This window comes from Heterocephalus glaber, unplaced genomic scaffold (assembly GCF_053883595.1).
Source record: "Heterocephalus glaber isolate CG9 unplaced genomic scaffold, H.glaber_assembly_v1.0 deba00000470, whole genome shotgun sequence".
NCBI lineage: Eukaryota > Metazoa > Chordata > Mammalia > Rodentia > Bathyergidae > Heterocephalus > Heterocephalus glaber.
In genome coordinates, this window is record NW_028258145.1 from 1,081,508 (window position 1) to 1,100,836 (window position 19,329).

General features: G+C 44.4%; 1 protein-coding gene and 1 long non-coding RNA gene across 3 annotated transcripts in view; one reads left to right on the plus strand and one right to left on the minus strand.

Moving 5' to 3' along the window:
- The window catches only part of LOC147829735 (uncharacterized), a 201,635-nt gene extending 197,566 nt beyond the window's left edge, over positions 1-4,069 (plus strand). Inside the window, exon 5 of the long non-coding RNA XR_015447906.1 lies at positions 212-4,069. This is a non-coding gene — a long non-coding RNA (uncharacterized LOC147829735). The remainder of the gene's footprint in view (positions 1-211) is intronic.
- Bcl2l11 (BCL2 like 11) overlaps positions 1-19,329 on the minus strand; it is a 190,787-nt gene that overhangs the window by 57,161 nt on the left and 114,297 nt on the right. The gene's annotated exons all lie outside the window — the stretch shown is intronic.

The following is a 19,329-nucleotide window of genomic DNA, read 5'->3' on the forward strand; positions in this document are numbered from 1 at the left end:
ATGGTCCTCTCTTTTGTCAAAATCTTCCTAAATTCAGTCTTTGCACACCAAGGCCTCACAGCGTTGCAAGAACTTTGCATTTTGTCAGGAACCATATCAGGTTTTGGTTTGATTTGGCTGTCTGTCTTATAGCTGAGCCAAGTTGTGGTCAGAGAATCCAAAATGTGCATTCTACTTTGGGAATTTATTTATAATTTTCTTTATATTCTAGCCTGGCCATTAGTGTTCTGGTTTAAAAAACACTACATAGAGCACAGAGGAGGTGAGCCACTCCCAGTGCCCAGGAGGAGGCTTCTGGGCCTCCATACCACCCCTCCCCCACAGTGCAGAGGAGGTGAGCAGCAGGGGTGCCAACAGGGAGACACCCCCTCCTCATCGAAATGAGAAGACACGTAAACAAGTCTCAAAACCAGACTTCCAGATCATCTAAAGCAACCCCAAAGGGAAACAAGATGGAACACTCTGATACTCAACCACCTGGACTCCCTGAACTGGCAACAAAAGAGGATCTGGAAAAAATGAAATCAGAAATAATTTCTCACATAACAGCAGAGATTGTGTCAATAGTGCAAGACATGATCAATAAATCTAGAGAGGACACAGATTAAAAAAATAGAGGAGCTGAGCAACATGATGGAATCGCAACATAGGAAACAAATGGAATCCATAAAACAGATGCAAACAGACTTCCAGGAGATGAAAAACTCCACTGAAAGTCTACACAGCAGAATGAGCCAATGTGAGGACAGAATTTCAGATATAGAAGACAAGATTGCAATTAGTGACCGGGAAAAGAAAAATTTCTTTAAAACAGTAAGGGACCACAAGAAATCAATCCAGCAGCTACTAGATGATGCAAAGAAGAATAACATAAGACTTATTGAAGTCAATGAAGAAACAGGAGAGAGTGCAGATGACATAAAAAAACTGTTCACAGAAGCGATGGCAGAAAACTTCCCCAGCAGTGGAAAAGAACTTGTCATACTGATAAATGAGGCATATAGGACTTGAAATAGCCATGATCAAAAAAAAAATCTACACATAGGCATAAAATAGTTAAGATTCCAGAAACCCAACAGAAGAACAAAATTCTACAAGCATTTAGAGAAAAAGAAACAAATCACATACAAAGGAAAGCCCATCAGAATCATAGTAGACTTCTCAACACAAACCCTCAAGGCAGGAAGAGCTTGGAGTTGTGTTTTTCAAGCCCTAAAGGAAAACAGCCTCCAACTCAGATTGATGTACCCTGCAAAACTATCTTTCAAAATTGATGGAGAAATAAGATACTTTCATGACAAAGAGCACCTTAGGAATTTCATGAATACCAAACCAGCACTCCAAAAAATTTTAGACAAAATCCTAGGAAAAGGCAATGAGGATCACAACCCCAGGAAGCCCACAGAATGAATCCTTTGAGTTCAACAGGAAATTAAATGCAAAGGGGGAGAATCCAACAAAAAGAAAAAGTCATGACAATGATAAGTCAATACGTATAAGTTATAACCATCAATGTTAATGGTCTCAATTCACCAATCAAAGGAAATAGACTGGCAGAATGGGTCAAGAAGCAAGATCGAACAATATGCTGCATACAAGCAACACACTTAATTCAAAAAGAAACTCATAGACGGAAAGTTAAAGGGTGGAAAACAATACTCCATGTGTCACGAACCCCCGAAAAAGCAGGAGTAGCTATCCTCTTTGTAGATCAAGTGGATTTCAAACCAAAATCTTAAACACTTCTGGTCCCAAGAATTTCTGATAAGCGATAGTCAACTTGTATGTACAAATCTATTGTAAATATGTGTTTTCATTCCTCTTCAGTAAAAACTTAAGAACAAAACTGTTGGTTCTTAACAGTAATACAAGAAATTTCTATATTGTTTGCCAAAATGGTTTTGTCATTTTACATTCACATTAGCAGTATTAGACAGTTCTAAGTGGTTCACACCTAAGCTGAAATTTGTTCTTTTAAAACTTTTAACTTCATCTCCCTAATGAGTGTATAATATGATCTTGTTATTGTACTGATTAGTATTTTTTGGATTCTAGTTTTGCACATATTTCCTTGGCTATTTATCATCTTTCTGTGTCTACTTTTTAATTGGATTGTCTATTAATGAGCTGTAAGAGTTCTTTATGTGTTCTGGTCTTAGGTTATATGTATTACAAATATGGTCTGTTTAAGGACTGCTTTTCATTTTCTTAATGATGTCATTTAAAGTCCTAAATTTTGATAGAATTTCATTTATCAATTTCTTTCTTTTTTACATCACGTTTTTTGTATCCTAGGAAATTCTTGCCTACCCTAAATTCATGAACATTTCCCCTTATAATTTCTTCTTAAAATTTTATAGTTTTAGTCTTTCATATTTAGGTTCATAGATCCTTTCAAGTTATTTTTATGTATGGAAATAAAGGTTTGAGGTTAATTTTTTACATACGGATACCAGGTGTTCTAGTACCATTTGGTGAAAACACTATCTTTTCCTCTGATCTTGAATTGAGTTTATGTTCTATAAAATGTTAATGTTAAATAATCTTTCAAAACTCAGTGGACCATATATGTGTGGTTTTATTTCTAGATTCTCTGTTTTATTCCATTGATCTATATGTCTTTCCTTACACCAACATTGCTTTTATTACTGTAGCTTTAGAGCAAGTCTTAAAATTAGGTGATAAATGTCTTCCAACACTGTTTTTTTTTTCTTTTTACTTGTCTAGGTCCTTTGTACTCCTACATAACTTTTAAATTTCAATATCCAATTCTTCATTTATAGCAAGTATACCTAGACCTGAATTTTTATATATACCTTGTGTTTTCTAATTCTGCTAAATTCAAATACAAGTTCTAGGGGCTCCTAGAGATTGTTAGTATTTTCTCTGTAGATGATCATTTCATCTACATTTAAAGATTTTACTTTTACCTTGCCAATCCTATGCTAATTGTGTCTTTTTATTGCCAGACTATTTTGATTTGGGCCTATGCTTCAAACTTTAATGGACAGATGGAGAGTAGGCATATCTGCCCTTGTTCCCCACCTTAGGGAGAAAGCATTGTATCTTTTCCATTCATATAAGGTGTTTTTGCTGGAAGTATGGAGTACATGGCTTGTCCATTGAGAAGATTCTGTTCTACTTCTAGTCTCCTGATAGCTTTTTCCATGAACAGCTGTAAACTTTAGTCCAGTGCTTTTTCTGCAACTACTGACAGGATCATATGGCTTTTTCCTTTCCTCTGTTAAAATGATAACTTATGGGGGTGAATCTTCCAATGCTGAACCAACACTGCCATCCCTATAATAAAACCATTTTCTAAATACTGCCAGATCTGACTTCTAATAGTTTGTTTTGTTAAATTTTTATCTATGTTCATACTTTTTTCTTCTATTATCTTTAACCAGTTTTAGGATTAGTGCAGTGTTGATTTCCTAAAATGAGAGGAGAAGTGTACCTTCTTTCTTCTGCTTTAAATGTTTGATATAATTTATCAGTTAAAATGTATGTGAACCTGTTGTCATATAGGTAGGTTTTCAAGCTAGGAATATACTTTCTTTAATAGGTGCTATTCAAATTTTATATTTCCTCCAGAGTTAGTTTCATTAATTTGTCTTCTAAGGTACTTCTTAGAAGCTGTCAAATTTATTTCAAAAAAGTTTTTTGTAATATGCTTTCTATATCCTTTTAAATTCTGTAAAATCTGTGGTAATGTCCTCTAAATTTTGATATTGTAATTTTAAAAATGTATAATTGATATTGTGTAATAGGAAGTAAAGATCTAAAGGAGTAGGGGAAGTGGGAAGGGTGGATGAAAGGAAAGAAGGGAAAAATATGAGAAAAGAAAAAAATGGAAACAAAATCTTTGCAAATAGGGAAGGGAGGGCAGGGAAGGGGAAAAAAGTAAGAACCAAATACATCATGTAAAGGTACAAGATCCCAATGATGAATGTAACTGTATTTTATACCTTAAATGTACCAAAAAACGTAATGGAAAAAAATAAAAAATAAAAAAATAAATTGTATACTGTTGCAAAAAAAAAATCACTGCATATATATACATTTGTATGTTCATTTAATCATTCATTTATCCATCATTTTTAGTCCCCTACAAAACTTCTGACTTTTCATACAACCTGAACATTCTGCTTCTCTCATTGTAAGTTGTTCAACTCACTGTTCTGTGTCATCTTGAGATGTGCAAAACCACTCACCCTGGCCCTAGCTTCCCTCTGCATCTGAAGGTTCTACATCTGAGGATTCAGTCAACCACAGACTAAAAATTTTTTAAAAACTGTACTGAACATGTACATACTTTTTTCCTTGTCATCCCTTAAACAGTACAGCGTAACAACCATATACATAGCACTTACCTTGTTATTAGGCCTTATTCTTTTTTCCTGAGATACTCATCTAGAGATGACTTAAAGCATATCGGGGGAAGGTGCCTAGGTTGTATGCAGACTATGCTGTTTCATGTAAGGAACTTGAGCAGCTGTAGATTTGGGTATCTGTGGGGTGGCAGGGATGGGTCTTGGGAGCTAAAACCCCGAAGATACCAAAGGACTGCTCTACTTATTTTCTCTGACACCGGATTGTGGCTGTATGAAGTCAGTGCTCTGCTGAATTCCTTGCCTGATACTCACCAGGAAGTAACTGAGGCCGCATGTGTCTCCTGCCCCCCCCCCCGCCCTCCCCGCGGGCCCCCCCCCCCCCCAGTTTCAGTCACCAGGACTGAAAGACTGAAGACAGGGATGGAAGAATTGCATATGATTAAAATTGTAAGATTCAAGAACACCTGAGTTTGGAAGCCAAAAAGCCCTGGTTTGAAAGCAATTGTCATCCCTTGGTGCTTAGAATTTTTGAGATTGTTTCTTAAAACAGTAATGAGAGCATCTGTGTTGCTGGTGCCTAAACTCTGGCCAATATATGCCACAGCCACATACTGCCACAGGGCAGCCAAGTCGGCTTGTCCTGGGCCAGGCCTGGCCAACAGCCATTTCCCCTTTTCCCATTACCCTTCTTCTCTGTTGATCTTCCTGGAGGACACAATTTTTAAAAGAAAGAAATAAAACAGTATTTGAAAAGTAAAATAAGTCCACAAATACCCAAATTCCACAGCCTGATTCTCAACTAATTAAAGCTGGCAGCAGTCTCATTCTGCAGTGTCCAAAGAAGCTATGTCATCTTGGGGGCCACGGGGTTGCCAGCCAGAGTCTAGCCAGGTGATGTAGGCAAAAGCAGGTGGCTCAGTATTGGGGTGGTGATCTGATGTCACTGGTGCAACCCTGGAGCTCCATCTGATCTTCAGTTTTCCTCTACTACTCTAACTCCAAATTGCCCTAGAAATCCTTTTCTGAATTCCTCAGATGTTAAATGTTCACCAGTAACATTTGCACTCTTTACCAGAGTCTAAGCCTTCTCACCTCTTGCCAAGCTAGGAAGCCATATTAGTTAGCTTTTGCCATATCACACATTGGAACTGGACAGACTGGAATGGCCAGCGCTGGTTATCTCGCACTGCACTCCGTGGGTGAGGGGCATGGGTCCCTGAGGCTCAGGGGCTCTCAGTTGCTGGTCATGCTGGGGCTGGGTTGGGTGGCCAAGTTGGCTCTGAAGGAGAAAGGGAGCAGGATCTGCTCCAGAATGTGTCTGTGGACAGCAAAGAGTACTTGCGGCATGGCCTGAACACACAGCCCACTCAAGACACCATTTAGAGTATTCTGCTGATTTATTGAAAATAAAGTGTGAAAAAAAGTCACACAGTAATGAGGTGGTACAGATCAACAGGACAGCTCCAGTCCTGCTTTGCTCCCTCCCGGCCGTGCACCCCAGCAGCAAACTTCCCATGGCTTCCCAATTTGCCTGGAGCCCCTGTTCTCTTCTGAAATCTCCTGCCCCATCATTGCCCCTGGTTTCCATGAACCCCTCAAACATGACCATCTGGGTGGAGATTTCCATCTCAAGGGACCCCTGATGCCTGCACCCAGTCCTTCCTGCACCCCTTGGACGTTTCTCTGTCCTGATCCTTCCTGCCTTGGGCCCCTGGGATGCAGTCCAAGACCTGCCTGCCACCTGTGTAGTGTGACAAAGTGAGGGGCAAGGTGCAGGGGACATGGCTCCTTAGATTAAGAAGAGGTGAGTCCCCTCAGAATGTGCAACCCCAAAGGATTACCCAAAGGGTCATTCCAAAAACTCAGTAAATTTCTGTTTGTGTTTTATCATTATGAACTAGTGGTAATTTTGATGCCATTGCAGAGAAAAGAGTGATTCTCTGTTTCAGTTTACAGAGCTACTTTCATATATGCTTGGACAGTCAGTCCTACCATGTTTCTGACTGCTACAAACCACAGGTACACACACCACTTCTCCTTCTGGAAAGGGGTAAGGACGTCCTAGCTCTTGACAAGAGCACTTGAATACTGGAGAGTAAAGGTAGGGAAGGTTTTATGCCAGCCCCTCCTGACTGCATAGTGCCTGGCCATGTGGGATTTCAACAACTATTTTTTGAGATCAAACCACCTGCCTGGTCCCCAGCCTCCCACCTTCTCTCCTGGAGCCTACTTCTCAGCTTCCTCCATAGTAATGAAAAGGAAGCCAACCCCAACCTGTAGAAATAGTTGATTTCCTCAATCCCCAGGCACACAATTGTTCAAATTTTAATTATTCTGAAATCAGGATGTGTTGTACAATTAGTTGGTGCACTCCAAGTAGTGTTTCTTTTTTTTTCTTCTTTTTTTTCACCCCCTACAAGTTGTTCTTAAAACAATTGTGAGTCTTACAATTGAGGACATCTTAGAATCAAAGAGAATAGTAGTTAAAGTCGTGGAGTGGCAGCTTAGGGTCCACCCCTGTGAGACTTCAAGGAGCACTGTGAAATTGTTTTGTTCTACTCTGAACATTTGTTGGTGTGAACCTAGAGCACTAGATTCTCAGATCCCTGAGGTCCCCAGCCATGCCAGGTGCATGGGGACATATATGATCAGTTATGCCTGCCTTGCTCTGTATTCCTAAGCCCATGGAGACACTGCCAGTCACAGGAGGTGATCTCAGGACATGCAGACCTCTACTAGGCCTTAGAAGATTCCGGAAGTCAGCGGTCAGACTGTGTCAGGCCAGACGGGACACACATGGGAATACAATTACAGTGAAGCCAGCCAGGCTGGAGGGGAAGGGGAAGAAGGCCGGGTCCCAGGAGGAAGTGGCACTGTGGGCAGGCCCAGGCCTTGGTGCTGGCCATAGCCCTGCAGAACTGCATGTCCCACGGTGCAGTCCTTACCAACTGCTCCTGCAAGGTCCGCTGTGAACAAAAGCCACTCACAGTTGCCAAAGGCTGCTATGCACTATATGACCTGCCCACCCGCCTTCTTGGGGAGCCATAGCACATTCAAGGTTCTGCAAAGTAAAGACACCCAAGGAGCTCTCATTTAATGTTTTCAGAACTTACTTGATCACAGAAACTGTTAATGCCAGTAATAGCCCTTAAACTCTCACGATGTGAATTTTCTGCAGAGCAGCCCCTGAGTGACAGTCCTGTGTGGTACAGAAGCTCAAGGCACCAGAAGCCAATGTCATCCTTGCCCAGCTGATCATGGAAGGAGAAAACTGAGAGTATAGGAGTGAGGGGAAGACCAGAGAAGTGTCCTAATGAATGGCCCTGCTAGGTTCCTCTGGGAAGTTGGCTTTGGCTGCACCAGTTGTCCCCAGTACAGTGGCAGCCAGCACTGGTCTGAGAGGTGTGCCTTGCCAAGTGAGGTGCCCAGTACAGCTTGGCACATGGGCCAAGTTGCCTTGGACAAATACTGAACATTCAAATGCAACAGTAAACACAAAGATACACTCACCCCAGGGGCAGTCAAGGGTCTTTGGAGATTTGAAAGGCGAAATGGTGGAAAGCACAAGTTGACAAGCCCTTGGTGACCAACTGTTGTGTGTAAGTCAGACACTAGAAATCTGGCTGCAGCATAAGTAGCCTCCAGTCCTTAAAAGGATGTGTCTTTGCAGAGGTAACAACTGCTCAGTGCCAGAGATTCCTAGGGTTAGCACCTCCTTGGGACAGCAAGAAGTTAGAGAGAGAACAGGCAGGTGGTTCATGGAAATTCAAAGGAAGACTTGAGACTCATGCTAAGTTTGGGAGGGTTGGTCAACAAGGGGAGAAGAAATCATAGCCAGCGAGTACAGCAAAAGCAAAGGCCTGCAAGCAGGATGAATGTTTGGATTTGCTCAGGGAACAGATCAGGTCGAGTAAAGACTGGCACAGCAGAGCCCCAGGAGGCTGGAGATGGATGGCAGGTGAAAGTAGAGGGGTTTGGATTTTTCTAGAGAGATATCTTCAGAGCCAGACACCATGCCAGGCAGTGTCTCAGCTTCAAGAGGCTGGAATTCAGGAGAGAGGAACCAAATACTGGATGGAGGTGCAAGATATCTGGGGGAAAGAGAGGATGAGGCAGAGTTGGCACAGTGGTCACTCTTCAGTGGGGGGAGCCCGGGAGCAGAAAGAGCCAAGACAGGGGCCAGAAGTGCAGGTGTCAGGCCTTGGGGTCCAGGCCAGAAGGCAGCCCTGGGAAGGGCCAGGAGGGTGTGGGGAGACAGAAGCGCCCCCACTTACTGGTGTTCAGGCTCTGGTGATGACTGAGCCTTGCAGACAGCATTCAGCCAGTGTGGCCCACACACCCACCCCTGACCTACCCCGTGATTGTGAAAACTGGCCAGATTTCATCGAGAGAGCTAGATTTCTGTGGATAAGTGGGAAGTTCTGGCCCTTTGGAGACTGGCAGCACCACCTGATGGGATCACAGCTGCATATGGTCCTTTTCTTCTTGGTGTCTCATACCTAAGCAACGTGACTTGCCCCATGGACACCCAGCCTGGCCCAGTGGGCAGGCAGGTTTGCAAGCTCAACATGGGACGGGTGCACACAGAGCTGCTGTGCACAGGAGGGGTGGAAACCCATCTTCCACTCATGTCCCTGCCACATGGTGTACACCCTTCTCTGTTTGCACAGTGGCAGCCTCTGGGCTGATGCTTAGGAGCTATCCCCAAAACATGCTTCTCTGCATTCTCTGGAGCCCAAGAGAAGGAGATCAACTCAGGAGAGCTGGAGAGTGGAGACAGAGACCACCTTCTCCAACACAATGGTCCAGATGCTTCCTTCCTATCTATGCCAATATTTTTTATATATATTAAATATGTATTAGATAGCTATATTATATATAATATGTTATAATTTATTATAATTGTCTAGATAGTTCCCTTAACATTTATATATTTATTAGGTGGATAGATAGATAGATAGATAGATATCAATTCCTAATAATGCTCAGCTTTGGACAACAGTAAGTACCTAATGGAGGCACTTAAAGCAAGGAGATTTTAATTGTTTGCAACTGCAGATTCAATCATGTACAACACACAAGGATTTTCCTTTTGAGCCTCGTTGCAATCATGTGCAGCAGCTATTTTCATTTCCCTCATGGCAGACAAGGAAACAGAGGTTCAGAGGTGAAGCGACTGGCCCCAGGCCACTGAAGTTAATACTATGAATGATCTTAGCGGCCTTGGCCTGCCCTCGGCTGGGCTGAATGGTCCACACTCATTTGGTGATTTAATCTCACCCCGTAAAGGAGCTGCTCCAACTCTTGCCCTTCTCTGGGAGAACACTGACGCTTCCAAAGCCCATGTGCCTGGTCGAAAAGTGAGATGCCACCATTATTAAGGTCAAAGGCCCACACCCAAAAGACCAAATAGTCAACAGGAATGTGGGATTAGAACCCAGGTTTGTGGGGTGGAATCGGTACTGTACTTTTGGCAGTGTTCCTACCTCCTGTTTACACTGGGTTCTGGCACCCCAAGTGGAGATAAGTCCTGCAAAATGAATCTCTAGGAACCAAGGCTGGGCATTAACAAGAGTGGTTCAAGCAGGAGGTACACCATTTCCACAAGCTCTCTCCAGGCTCAGCTCAGTCAGGTCAGCAAGGCTTGGCTTCAGCTTTAGCCTGTAACTCACCATCAAAGTGATTTTGGATGCATCACTTACTTCTCAAGGGCTCAGCTGGCCCAGGAGCACAGTTACCACCCCATGTCATGGGCTCAGGCATGGAGTGAGGGGACACATGGGCCACGGTCAACCTGGCCCTTCAGTCTCTCTTCCTATCCCAGGCAGAGAAGACAGCATGGCCCAAGAGCAAGGCAGGCTTGAGTGCTGAGCCCTTTTGGAGCAAGGGTAGGATGGACCTGGGATGGATGGACCTAGGCTCCAGGGACAGGCCGGGGATAGGAGGTGGCTTCAGCACAGTCACATACCTAACAGTGGAGAGGGCTCCATCTTGCTTCCTGCTGGGAGAATTATCTTCGATGAAGGGCCAAGCACCAGCTAGGAAAGGCCTCTCCTGGGACCTTGACCTTTCTGCCCATCACCGTCATTTGGAATCTGTGCCTTGACCACTTGGCTTTCTGGTCCCCATGTCTCAGAGGGGCCCATGTGCCCTTGGCCTGGCTTTCCCCTTGACCTTCCCACAATGGCATGCCTTGGCCATGTTTGCTGTTCCTCTAGGAGCCTCTGTGTCCTAAGCTAGCTGGGTGGTCAGTTATTTTTGTCTCTGAGGTCACCTCTGTCTGGGCTTATTACAAAGTCTCAGTTCTTCCCTGCTCAGGACTTTGGGGGGCATGGCCAAGTTCCCTGTGCCCAGCTCCCATTGATACAGCCCTGCAAACCTGGAGTTTGTCACTCCTAGAAGAAACCCTGCTGGGAAGAGACTGTCGGTCTTCCAGCTGCTGAATCCTGCTCCAGCATCCTGAGGATCTTTGAAAAAGAAAGAAAACCACTTTGACCTACTGCAACAGCTCTTACCAGCACTGGCAGCTGAGGATGCCTTAGCAACCCCAGGGTGTCTACTCGAGTACATCTTGGAGTGTGGGGAGCTCTTCAGACATTAAAAAGCAAGGACACTGAAAAGCAAAGACAGTAGTGGGGGGGGGTGTTTGGCCTGGGCTGTTTCTCCTCAGCAGACAGTGTCCAGGTGCCATTCTCTGGGAAAGGGAAGGAGAGCCAGGAAAGCAGCAGGTCAGAGCATGCTGGGGGACAAGGAGATAAGGCCAGAGGGGCATGGGACTCTGGAGGGCTCAGCTGTAGCAGGTAAGAGGACAGTGATCCCTCCCTTGGGGAATGGGGACAGAAGGGATCAACAGGAAGGTAACCAAGGCCCTTGGAAGGAAGAAGAAGAAAGGGAGGACAGATGAGGGAAGGAAAGAGCTGTCAGAGTCACTTCAGAAGAGAAATCCTCAGGGTCAGGAGGAGGGGAAGTTGTGAGGGGCTTTGCTCATATTCTCAGGTGCAGATAACGATGACCTCCGATTAAAACAGCCAAGGTCAGTGCTCTGCAGAGGCTGAGAACTGGCCCAGGCCTCTGGAGCTTTCAGAGCCCCAAGGGGAACTCTCATGAACCAGAAAGCTGGGGCCTAGGAATGTTAAAGTGATTCACTCAAAATCACCTGGCAGAAAAGGGGGACGGCCTGGATTCAAATCCCTCTCCAAAGAAGGAGAGTTCACAAATATGAAATGACAACAGGCTGGCAGCCAATGCTCTCTGTAACGGGGCTGTCCCCACCTTCCTCCTAAATGAGCTGAGACTCATGAGCCCTATTTGGTGGTCTCTTATCTCTAACAGATGTTAATTTTGCAACCTGGAGTTCTTTAGATGTAGAAGAGAAGAAAGCAGGATTTACACCTCTAAACAACAACCTCAGGTACCTGGGAAAGCCGCACACCTGTGTCGAGCAAGTACACTTCTGTTTGGTAATTGTTTTCAGTCATTCATCCTTCATGCACTTATTCCTATGTCACCCAGACCCTGCTATTGGCAATTAAAAAAAATAAACATAGCGGAGCTGCCACTGTGTGTGTGATTGTGAAATATAACTGCAGCTATAACTGAAGTACTGAAGAAGGGTCAGGGAGCCCAGGAGGGCAGGACTGCTATTGCCTGTGCACTGGGAGAGGTGAGGGCCTCCCTTTGCCATGGGCTGACCTGCAAACATTGTGATCAATTATGGCATCCTTTCCCAAGGAAGCTGGGTCTTCCCCAAGGACTTAGCATCTCAGGAGAGCTGCAAAAGGTCCAGCTTACACCTCTGATTTGCCATTCCGAGGATTCCAGCTGAATCCTCTCATTTTGCAGCAAGAAAACAGAGCAGGAGTTCAGTGGCAGAGCATGATCTAGACTCCAGATCAGCTGCCAGGGAGCCTGAGCAGGGGAGAGGCCATCCAGGCAAGTGTCCTATCCACCCACCACAACCTTCATTCCACCCTCCCAGACCCACATGTAAAATTGTATTCATAAAACCAGTGTTTGGATTTCCTGAGGTGCTATAGAAAACAGGGGTTTTTTCTCTTTTTATCATTTTCTATTGTATGATATATGTGCTTTTCAAAAAATTAGAAATGGAAACAAAGTCTTTGTAAACAGGGAAGGGTGGAGGCAGAGAAGGACACACAGGTAATGGAGAAAAATTAAGAACCAAGATACATCATGTACAGGTACAAGCACCCCATGATAAATGTAAACATGTTGTATACCTACAATGTACCAAATAAAGAATTTATGCAAAAAAATTAGAAAATACAACTAAATAAAAAAATTAGTGGTGCATAATCTAATCATTGCTATTTACATTCTGTTGACTGTCTTTCCAGTATCTCTCTAGATATTTTGCTGTGCTTATGTACCTCAGCAGTGTATAATGTCAGAGTCAGCTCCCCCATCTGACATATACGTGGGTGTGCGTTCGTGTGTGTAATGGATGTAATGTGGCATGATGCATATGTATGCATTTATGTGTATATGGGATGGTATACAGAAGCTCAAGTCCTTTATATGAAATGATATAGCATTTGCATATGGCCTACACATCTTCTCCCTCATAATTCATATCATTCTCAATTACTTACATTACCTACTTATAATTATTATATTATAATTATAATAACATATTATAATTATATAATTATAATAACATATTATAATTACTAATGTTACCTAATACAATGTAACAGTTAAGTAAAGATTTGTTATACTGTATTGTTTAGGGAATACTGACAAGAAAAAAGTCTGTACATATTCAATATAGACACAATTTTTAAAAAACATTTTCTGCGTTTGTGGTTGGTTGGATCTGAAAATGTGAAACCCATGGATTTGGAGGACTGATCAAATATGGACCCTGTATATCCCATGTGTCAATATATATCAGTGTGTGTGTGTGTGTGTGTGTATGTATATGAATATATATATATATTTCTATTTGCACATTGGCTTGTAAACTTCCTTTTCTGCTCACTAATATATTATGAGTACTCCCAGTTTCTCTCGGACACCTGCTCTGTGCAACAGCAGACCCCCATGCCCTGCACTGGGAGGGTTGTGGGTATCAAACCCCTCCACTTGGGCAGGTTTCCCAGGCCAAGAAGGGCTGGGCCTGGCAAATGCAGCTCATGCAGAGTACTACACAGCCAAGCCAGGCTGAGCCTAAAGATTAGAGAGTTCCAGATAATGGAGCTCGGAGCAGCTGCATGGCCTGTGGCCTGGGTCCAGAAAGCAGGAAAACAGAGCTGGGTGTGGACAACAGGCCAGGCAGTGTCTGCAGCAGGGAGCCAGGGCACCCAGGCAGCCTGGCGTGTGGCCTCTGCTTCCTGACCCTCATCAGCCATGCAGACCCATTCCTGGCAGGGCAAATTCTTCATCCTTTCACCAGGACCATCAGGGCAGAAAGGGCAGAGCAACCTTCACCCATGGTCTACTGAGCGACTTGACTGGTTTTGTGAGAAGAGCCCAATGCAAAGCCAAGAGGCCAGAGGAGGAGCATCCTAGTTATGTTATCATAATGTAAGAACTGGGGGAGAAGGAGAATATAACCCCACTGTCTATGAAAAGTGGGCCCAGCACTGCTGACCACTGCCGTGGGTGTAGAATTCATGCTCAACACGCCCTGATCACACTGTGCCCTTCACAGGCCATGGCGGCTGGGACAGAGTTGGCTAGACATATCCCCCACCCAAGGGATTGCAAATGCATCTCAGGCCTTCTGTGCTCCTGAAATGCCTGCTGGTAAGGTCTGCCTGCCTCCTTCGCATCATAGGCTCCTGCCTGCTCTGTCCTCTGGCATCCTGAATGTGCCTCATTTATATAGCACAGCACTGGCTTAGTGTGAATTACAACATACTATTCTCATTTTTTCCATCCTGTCCTTTTAGAGCCCTCAGAAAATGTTTCCAACTAAAGTGTGGACCTCTCTGTTTCCCCCTGAAGTTTTCAGGATAACTTTTCCAGAAATTTCCAGAATCCAAGATGGCTGTTGTTCACTGAGCCTCTTTTGGGCACCAGGCTCTGTATAAAACCTTGACACTTGTGTATCATTTAAGCTTAGGTAAGTTGCCAGATTTACCACACATGAAACAAAAACAAAATAATAATCATATAGGACACCTAGTTGGATTTAAATTTCAGATAGGCAGTGAGTAATATTTTACTATATATCCTATATAATTTTTATGCTAAGCATCTGGTATTTTATCTGGCAGTCCTGACCCCACGGAAACCCTGTGTGAAGAACTTTTGGGTCCATTTTACATGGGAAAGAATGGAGGCCCCAGGAGGCTAAATATTTCCATGACTTCATAGTCCCTGTGTGCTGTCCCAGGAAGTGCACAGCAGCCATCTAGGTTAAACCACCAAGGATGCAACCTTCACTGATGGCCTTCAGTGGTGGCCAGGAAAAATCACCCACCTCTCTCCTAACTCTTCCCTCTTGCTCCATCCATGCTAAAACCCATGCTTCAGGAAGGATCTGGAGCTACTCTGAGGTAGGGAGTAACAGGAGGGGACAGCTCACTGGGATTTTGCGTGGACAGAAAAGCAAATCTGGAATGTGCTTCACTCTAACCATCCACTGCATGTTCTGTGGCTCAGAGTCCTTCTTGGGTGGCCCACTGGGATTTTTAACATCATTTCTTCTCTTTGGCCTGTCTTCCAACAGCATGCCCTGCTTCCTCATGGATGCCAGCTTCCTTGTCCCGAGCTCTCATCTTCAGAGCAGTCCAGCTGGGCCCCAGCCTTGCCCCGGACCTTCTGTGCTCACCCACCAGCCATCCAAATGTCCCTGCAGTGAGCAGGTCCTCCCTCCCATGGCCTGGCCCATGCAGACAAGAAATGGACTTGCACTTGGCCAGAGGTGGCGGGGGCAGGTAAGCAGTGAGGCCAAGGGCCTGGTCTTACTGCTTTGCTGTATAGTCAGCATCATGGCTGTCAGCCATCGGCCCAACCTGCCATCCTTACTAAAGCAGATTCTGGGTCCTCCTTCCTCAGCCGTGGTCAGTGCCTAAGCTTCCACCCTCAAGGGCTGGTAATCCTGGATTTTCATGGCAGGAGTTCTTCTTCATGAGAGTGAAGAGGGGGAGAGTAGGCAAGGTTCCTTGTAGGATTCCAAGGAAGCTCTTCTTGCAGTTTAAAAAGAAAAGAGCTGGCATTCCCTGTTGTAGGAGATGCCTCTGTGTATTTGAAGACAGTAGTGACGTCATTCTTGAGCTTTCTCACCCTCAAACTAAGCAACCTCAGCTTTATAACCTTTCCTTGGCAAACTCTGAGGCCAAGAGCAGAGGAGAGCAAAATAAAGCCATCTGATGGGGAAAGCCTCCTATCTCTAATAATCTTGAAACTGGATCTTTAATTATGTGTAAATTCAGTAGCTTCCAGGGACTGGGAGACCAGGTGCTGCTCGTCAGGCCCCAGTGATGCCCCCACACTCCCAGGCTGGGAGTCAGGGCTTGGCAAAGGCTTGGCTTTCTTTTCTCAGAATCATTTTGGGTCATAAAAAGGGCATCCGGGAGCAACCCAGGGGCTCAGTCTACTGAAATTTCCTGCCTGGGTCCCCTGGGGGTGGGAGGGGCTCAGAGCCTCTGGAAAGCCAGCAGCTTGCTCCGAAGGCTGCCCTCTGACCCCACAGAACCAGCAAGACCGGTTTGGGAGGGCAGCAGTGGAGCCGGTAACCTTACCCTCCAGCCAGCTTCTCCTTAGGAGACTTCCCACTGCCTCTACCTGAGAGAGGCCACTTGTGCTCAGCACTGTCCTCCCTCTGAGGGTTTTCTGATCACAGGCAAATACTGTCCCTAGTCCTCTCTGGGTGCCTTTCCTACATCTTTAGTGTTCTGTCTTGGAAGACTCAGTGTCAGTGTGTTCTCTGTCCAGGGTTGCATGTGACTGGCAGCCTCCCCACGAGGCAGTTGTCCTTTGTGTCTCAAGGGTCACCTTCTTCCCTCAAAGACAGAGACCAGGCAGGTTAGGGGAGTCAAATTACAAACTTATCTGAGCACTTAAGCAAATCCAATACATTTTTCAAAATAAAGAAAAGTTATTTAGACATTGCCAATGATTCTGGTGTCATTCTGGACACACCTGGAAGTGGGCAGCAAGTGAAGGATGAAGATGAGCCAGTGCATCCCTCCACCCCTCTGCGCCTGGTCCTTCCTGAACTCTGCTCATGCTGGGAGCCACTGACTGCCACTAACATGATTCCTAAATACAAATTTCCAGCTGGTGCTCAAGCAGGGGAAGCAACCTTCACCAGTGCTGGAGAAGAAATTGATCGTATCTACCTTTCAACAAGGGAATGGCTCTCAAACTTGGTGCCTCCTTTAAGGTGTTCAAGAATTTCAACTACAGAAAAAAAAGTGCACTGGGCGTGTGATCATTAATCGTGATCTGTCAAATTGAATGGATGTGAAAATGCCCAACACTTTAGCCCACTGCTTTAGCACAGTTCTGGGTGTGTCTATGGGTGATTGGCATGGAGGCCAGCAAACTGAGGTGGGGAGGCCCACCCCAGTTATAGATGGCACCATCCAATAGGCTTTTAACCTAGATGGAATAAAAAGGGAAAGAAGTGTGCCCATTTGAAAGAACTACAGTCTTCCTGAGTGGGAGCATCCAGTTTCTTTAGCCTTCCGATGTAGACTCACAGCAGTAACCCTCCAGTGCACTTCTAGGCCTTCAGCCTTGGGCTGGTGCTGTATCTTGGATCCCCTTTTGTTCTGTGGCTTCTGTCTTCTTGACTGAGCACCTCCTGGATCCTCTGGCTCCCTGGTACCCACTGTGGAATCTCTACCTCTGACACAACAGATAGCCATTGTGTACTCTCCTATCTCTCATCGAGTAGTAATCCCCTTGCATAATTATACATACACTTTCTATGAATTCTATTCTTCTACAGAACCCTAAATAATACAGGGCCCCTCAAGCAGAGGTCCTGCACTGTGGGACCTGGTGCAGCCTCAGTTCCTGGAGCTTAAGCTTCTTCACTGTTGTTTCTCCAGTACCCGGGGCTGTGTATGGCACCTGTGGGCTCCTAACAAGTATATTTTTTACAATTTACTGTGCTGAATAGTTTAATGAACTTATTAGAGAGGTAAAATCCCAACAGGATATTTATGAAGTAGCTACTGTATACACTACACAGTAGATTCCAAGAGACAAAAGCATACTTTTCTTACCCAAAATGTTTATAAAGCCAGCCAAGAGACAAAACATGGATACATCTAATATAAATAAAATACAAAATGATGTGCCCCAGCTGTGCCAAAGATGTGCACACAGAAGCAAAGCTTCTATTTTCTAAAGCAGTTTTTTCTAAAACAGATTCTTCAGGGAGAGCAGTTCTCAAGATGTTAATGTGAGAAAAAACTTTCACCGTCAGATAAATTCAGGATTAGGTCGGGGAGATTTCTGTACCATAGGGCTTCTTGAAGGCTTTTTAAAAACATCTTTATTGAGATACAATTTACATACAATAAAGTTCTCCCATTTAAAGTTTATAATTCAGTGGCTTTTAGTATACTTACAAAGTTGTATAGCTATCACCATAATGTAACTGCAGGACATTTTCAGCACCTCCAAAAGAAAACTCTACCTTGGAGTAGAATAGCTGCATCACATAATCATTTCTATATGTTCAACTTTTTGAGAAACCATAAAACTCTTTTTACAAAGCCACTGCACCATTTAATATTCCTACCAGCAATGTAGAAGAGTTCCAAGTTCTCTACCTTCTTGATGACTGTTATGGTTGTGTCTAGATGTTCCCCTAAAGCCATGTGCAGTCTGAAGTGTGGCTTTTTCACAGGTGGTTGAATTTAGAGTGTGTGATTGATTATTGGTGCAATACTAGGATTAAGGTTGGGTGATTCAGTCCACTGATTGGTTTGACACCACCCTAATCTGGAGCCTGGATACAATATAAGGGACAGAAAGAAGCTTGTCAGGTCCATTGCTCGCTTCTTACTTTGCTACCTTCTACCTGTCTGCCATGCCACCCTGTCTTGGAACCAGCTGATTATGGACTGAAACCTCTACAAACTTTGAGCTAAATAAACCTTTCCGCCTTTAATTTTGGGTGTTGGGTATTTTGTCTCAGCATGAAAATAGTAACTAAGAATTTGGTACCAGAGAAGTGGGGTTATTGCTGCAACTATACCTCACCATGTGGTTCAGGAACCTTTGGGACTGGCTTATGGGAAGAGTTTGAAAAGATCTAGAGATGCTGACTGAAAAAGTAGAGATGAAATGCCTTAGGCTGTACTGTATGGGAGATTCTGGTCAGAGCGCAGAAAATGAGAATGCTGATAGAAATCCTGCCAGTAAAGACCAAGCTCAGGAGGTTCATACTGGAAAGAAGGACTGCATTGGCTTTTCGACTCCAGACAGTGTATGTTATACCTTGGCAGAAAGTTTGTCTGCGTTTTCCTTGAGTCCAGAGACTGCTTGAGACTAAAATTAAGGGTGGTGGACTAATTAATCTGGCAGAAGAAATTTCAAGGCAGGTTAATGTTGAGGCAGTGGCATGGCTACTGTTGGGGGCTTTTAGACAGATTTGTGTTGAGAATCAAGAGCAAAGAGCCCAGCAGAATGATTTAAGACATTTTGAGTTTGGCCAGAAAGGAAGATCCGGTAAAGCTGTGGACTACAAAGACAGAGCAGAGGAGATCTTGATTGCTGAGAAAGAACAGGAGACTAGAAAAGATGGCCTGAGGGCATCACAAGAAGCATCAGGATTCCTCCCTTTGCAGCCTCAAAATTGCAAAAGTAAAAGACTGCTTTGAGAAGAGAGCCTCAGAGCCCCATGTTTCAGAATGGTGTTCTTTGGGATTTGGTTCATAGGCATTCAACCCCTACAGCCAAGAGAAGAAAGCTTGGCTGCTGGTGGAAGACTTTGGTGTCATCAACATGATGCAGGTTTTAGGTGCATGCAGAATACAAGAGTTGTAAGGTCAAGAATACTTCCACC